The sequence below is a fragment of the Lethenteron reissneri genome, chromosome 8 (assembly GCF_015708825.2).
Source record: "Lethenteron reissneri isolate LAM-NWPU_2019-01 chromosome 8, ASM1570882v1, whole genome shotgun sequence".
Classification (NCBI taxonomy): Eukaryota; Metazoa; Chordata; class Hyperoartia; order Petromyzontiformes; family Petromyzontidae; genus Lethenteron; species Lethenteron reissneri.
This window is the reverse complement of record NC_083786.1, coordinates 7308216-7313244: the sequence shown is the minus strand read 5'-3', so window position 1 is coordinate 7313244 and position 5029 is coordinate 7308216. Positions and strand designations below refer to the sequence as shown.

General features: G+C 48.1%; 1 non-coding gene across 1 annotated transcript; it reads right to left on the bottom strand.

The window, feature by feature from the left end:
• Nucleotides 1-2018: 2018 nt before the first annotated feature.
• On the bottom strand, nucleotides 2019-2112 carry TRNAI-UAU (transfer RNA isoleucine (anticodon UAU)). The gene is made up of 2 exons: nucleotides 2075-2112; nucleotides 2019-2054 (listed from the first exon to the last, which is right to left on the bottom strand). It is a non-coding gene; the product is annotated as a tRNA-Ile (tRNA).
• Between the last annotated feature and the right edge of the window lie 2917 nt (nucleotides 2113-5029).

The following is a 5029-nucleotide window of genomic DNA, read 5'->3' as shown; positions in this document are numbered from 1 at the left end:
TGAGTTGTGCGCCTTTTGGCGTCATCTGATCCAACCCATGTGAGACTAGGCTCTAAGGAAAGCTGTCTCGGGTGTGGACCAATCAACTTCAAGGACAGTGCATATATTATCAGAGTTATGTTTTTTGTTTGCATTATGGCTACAGGTATTGTGGTCTATGCAAACATGACTCCTTGTAAAAAAAGGTGTCAGTTTTGTTGCCAGATAGAAGGGTAAAAAAACAATTATCATATTTTCATTATTTTTTTATTTTCACTTACGTGACTTTACCGAAAGAACCAAAGAGAACGTTGCAGGAGCTTGCAGTGACGCGCAGTGACCGCGAGGATGCGCTAGAGCCTACGATCGCTCGCAGCGAGCGAGTTACACACCAAGTGAGTTGAGTCGCGGGCGTTTTGGCATCCCGTGCGATTGTGTGTAGACTTGGTAACTCGTGCGTGGGGGAAGCGATCTTAAGTTGTCCGTGACGATTAGCCACATCGAAGCTTCATGGTTATTCTGGATTGTGTTTTGCAGGAGGGAGCGCTTTGTGTGGCCACTATAACCCGCATAGAACAGGGAGAGAGAGAGCGCTTCTTACCCACATGGCCATCTGGCAGTTCACCGGATACAGATATTTTGCTGTGACAGTTTCACCTGAAGACGGAAGCTTGTGTTGCCTCCGAAACGTCGTGATATTATTGTTTTTGGTTTTTATTTTTATTAATTTTAATTTCATTTTTTACCTACGTGACTTTACCGAAAGAACTAAGAGTATAGTTCACCGGAGACATTGAATGCCGAAACCGAACCAGAGTTTTGCTTGTGCTGAACCAATGTTGCTCATGATAGGATGCACTCCCACAAGGCTGTACGGCTGATGGGATGTGTAAACGAACTTTAAGAAGCAGTATGTTTCATTTCATTCAGACAGCTCCAGTAATTTTCGATTTAAAGCTTTCGTGACTGCAGGGATTCATCTTCTTGGTTCTTTCGGTAAAGTCACGTAGAAGGGAAGTAATAAAATAATAAAAATATAAAACAATACAATTCTCACGACGTTTCGATTGCAACACAAGCAATCATCATCAGGTGTGAAAGTACCAAGAAGATGAAGCTCCAGTAATAATAATATACAAATAAAAACACGGTTATTGACAGCTACATTCGTTGAATGCAGTATTCTAATCATGGACAGCACATCTGTCAATCAGCTGCTGGATGAAGTCCAGCAGCTGATGCGGGTCACGTGGGGGGGTTATTTGACCATACTTCACCACCGCTGGTGAATGGGGGGGGGGGCATAGAAGACGTACGGTCCAATGCGGTGGATCTCACTGCCTTGCGTCCTCCACTGCACACAAAGTGACGACACAGCAACCGATAGCACCTCGGTTATGCAATGCGGTCGTCTAAATCCGCGCACGGCTATCCAGGCTAATCCCTGCACAGCAACAAGATTACAACTCAGATCGGTGCTGTTTGTTACTGGCCGTTTTGCGCCGCTCACATCGGTGGCGAATGGCAGACCGTCTGAACTAACCCGCATTGACCAGAGTGGTGAAGTATGGTCAAACGACATCCCATGGCGGACACGGCGTCGGGAAGCGTTCATCTAGCAGTGGATAGACCATGGCTGATGAAGATGATTTTAATTACGATATGAACGCACCATGTGCGTGAGCAACTCTGCCCTAACAGAGGAGGAGGAGGAGGGGGGGGGGGGGATATAAGTCGACGTTTCGGGAAATGACCCTTGTTACATAGTTTCCGCGAGGCCTTCGTCCAGCAGTGGACTGATCATGGCTGACGATGACGATTCCTGTTTAAATACTCAGTACGGTCACGTGGCAGTGTGAAAAAACAACCAAAAACCAGGTAGAAATAATAGCGACGCATTCGGCGGGGGGGGGGGGAGACAGTGAGAGCGACCGATAAAGCTTTAATAAAAAATTATTGAATTATTTTTTACAATTACTACGTCAATTCGGCGATGTTGGGGTGGTGTGAAAGCAAAATAATAAGTCGCAAAAAATCAGTGCTCCAGGTGAGGCTCGAACTCACAACCTCGGCATTGCCCACCAAAGTACTGCTCTATAAGTACCGCGCGCTAACCGATTGCGCCACTGGAGCCGCCGCTAGACGAGCGCTCACAGCGGCTACTTGAATGTTTCATGGGGGGGGGATGTGATATGGGTTTTTTATTTGATAGGGTTTCGGTTTTATGAGTTTGCGTTGTTGTTGTTGTGCCGGTCGATGGCGCACAGTGAAAGGAGGAGGAGATGTGTGTGTGTGTGAGTGAGAAAATGATCGTTTGAAAAAATATGAAAGTTTTTCTTTGCTTAAAGCTTTCGTGACTGCAAGAATTCATACTCTGGGTATTTCGGTAACGTCACGTAGTTATTCTGTTTCTATCTCCGTGACTTTACCGAAAGAGCCAAAGAGAGTATATATACACACTGTACTCTTGTGTTCTTTAGGTTGCTACAGTTGTGTGTTGCTACAGTATATTTACTGTTTTGCGGTGAGCCGTGGCGAGCGCTGTTATTTTTTTAAAGATCATTTATTCACAAGTGATATTGATATTTACATCATATCGTAGGCGACGTTTCGGGTAATTGCCCTTATTCATAGAACACCGTGCTATGAAGAAGTGATGCGAACTAAAATACTTTTCACAATTGTTTTTTTACTAACAATGACTATTTTAGCACGTTTTATATTATTTAATTTTGAGGCTACACATGTGGTGGTGTTGTCGTTATTGACGAACGTGTTGAGTGCTGCTGCTGTTGCTGTTGTTGCTGTAATCGTGGCCTTGTCACCTGCACGTCTGGTGCACGAGGTGTCAGGGCCTTGAGAAACGAGGTGTCAGAGCCTTGAAAAACGAGGTATCAGGTCCTTGAAAAACGAGGTGTCAGGTCCATGAGAAACGATGTGTCAGAGCCTTGAGAAACGAGGTGTCAGAGCCTTGAAAAACGAGGTGTCAGGTCCTTGAAAAACGAGGTGTCAGGTCCTTGAGAAACGAGGTGTCAGGGCCTTGAGAAACGATGTGTCAGCGCCTTGAAAAACGAGGTGTCAGGTCCTTGAAAAACGAGGTGTCAGGTCCTTGAGAAACGATGTGTCAGAGCCTTGAGAAACGAGGTGTCAGAGCCTTGAAAAACGAGGTGTCAGGTCCTTGAAAAACGAGGTGTCAGGTCCTTGAGAAACGAGGTGTCAGAGCCTTGAAAAACGAGGTGTCAGGTCCTTGAGAAACGAGGTGTCAGGGCCTTGAGAAAGAGGTGTCAGGACCATGAGAAACGAGGTGTCAGGACCTTGAGAAAAGAGGTGTCAGGGCCTTGAGAAAGAGGTGTCAGGGCCTTGAGAAAGAGGTGTCAGGGCCTTGAGAAAGAGGTGTCAGGGCCTTGAGAAACGAGGTGTCAGGGCCTTGAAAACGAGGTGTCAGGGCCTTGAGAAACGAGGTGTCAGGGCCTTGAAAAACGAGGTGTCAGGGCCTTGAGAAAGAGGTGTCAGGGCCTTGAGAAACGAGGTGTCAGACCTTGAGAAAGAGGTGTCAGGGCCTTGAGAAACGAGGTGTCAGGGCCTTGAGAAACGAGGTGTCAGGGCCTTGAGAAACGAGGTGTCAGGGCCTTGAGAAAGAGGTGTCAGGGCCTTGAAAAACGAGGTGTCAAGACCTTGAGAAAGAGGTGTCAGGGCCTTGAGAAACGAGGTGTCAGGGCCTTGAGAAACGAGGTGTCAGGGCCTTGAGAAACGAGGTGTCAGGGCCTTGAAAAACGAGGTGTCAGGGCCTTGAGAAAGAGGTGTCAGGGCCTTGAGAAACGAGGTGTCAGGGCCTTGAAAAACGAGGTGTCAAGACCTTGAGAAAGAGGTGTCAGGGCCTTGAGAAACGAGGTGTCAGGGCCTTGAGAAACGAGGTGTCAGGGCCTTGAGAAACGAGGTGTCAGGGCCTTGAGAAACGAGGTGTCAGAGCCTTGAGAAACGAGGTGTCAGAGCCTTGAGAAAGAGGTGTCAGGGCCTTTAATGAGGTGTCAGGGCCTTGAGAAACGAGGTGTCAGGGCCTTGAGAAACGAGATGTCAGAGCCTTGAGAAAGGAGATGTCAGGGCCTTGAGAAACGAGGTGTCAGGGCCTTGAGAAAGAGGTGTCAGGGCCTTGAGAAACGAGGTGTCAGGGCCTTGAGAAACGAGGTGTCAGGGCCTTTAATGAGGTGTCAGGGCCTTGAGAAACGAGGTGTCAGGGCCTTGAGAAACGAGGTGTCAGGGCCTTTAATGAGGTGTCAGGGCCTTGAGAAACGAGGTGTCGGGGCCTTGAGAAACGAGGTGTCAGGGCCTTTAATGAGGTGTCAGGGCCTTGAGAAACGAGGTGTCAGGGCCTTGAGAAAGAGGTGTCAGGCCTTTAATGAGGTGGGGCCCTTAATGAGGAGGTGGAGCCTGAAAGGAAGCGGTGGGCCTTTAAGGAGGAGGTGGGGCCTTTAATGAGGAGGTGAGGCCTTTAATGAGGAGGTGGGGTATTTAATGAGGAGGTGGGGCCTTTAATAAGGAGGTGTGGCCTTTAATGAGGTGGGGCCTTTAATGAGGAGGTGGGGCCTTTAATGAGGTGGGACCATTAATAAGGAGGTGGGGCCTTTGAAAGGAGGTGGGCCTTTAATGAGGAGGTGGGGCCTTTAAAAGGACCTGGGGCCTTTAAAAGGAGGTGGGGGCTTCAGGAACGAGGCACTGCAACAATGACGCCCTCCCAGAAGGCGGTGTGGGCTGATGGGATGGACAAAAAAAAACGTTTTTGTTGCTACAGTATGTGGCGGGATAGATGTTGGGGCCGTCCATAAATGACGTCACGCGATTTTGGACGATTTTTGACCCCCCCCCCCCCCTCGTCACACGTCGTCACAAAAAGTCAAGACCCCCCCTCAAATATGACTTCACAAAGCTCCCCCCCCCCCCAAAACCATATTTCAATTTTGAAAATAACACATGCTTCAAATCGCTTTAAACTATTGTCATCGTAGTGCGTATTTAATGTGGCGCTGCACTCTGATGTTGTAGGAGAAAACAT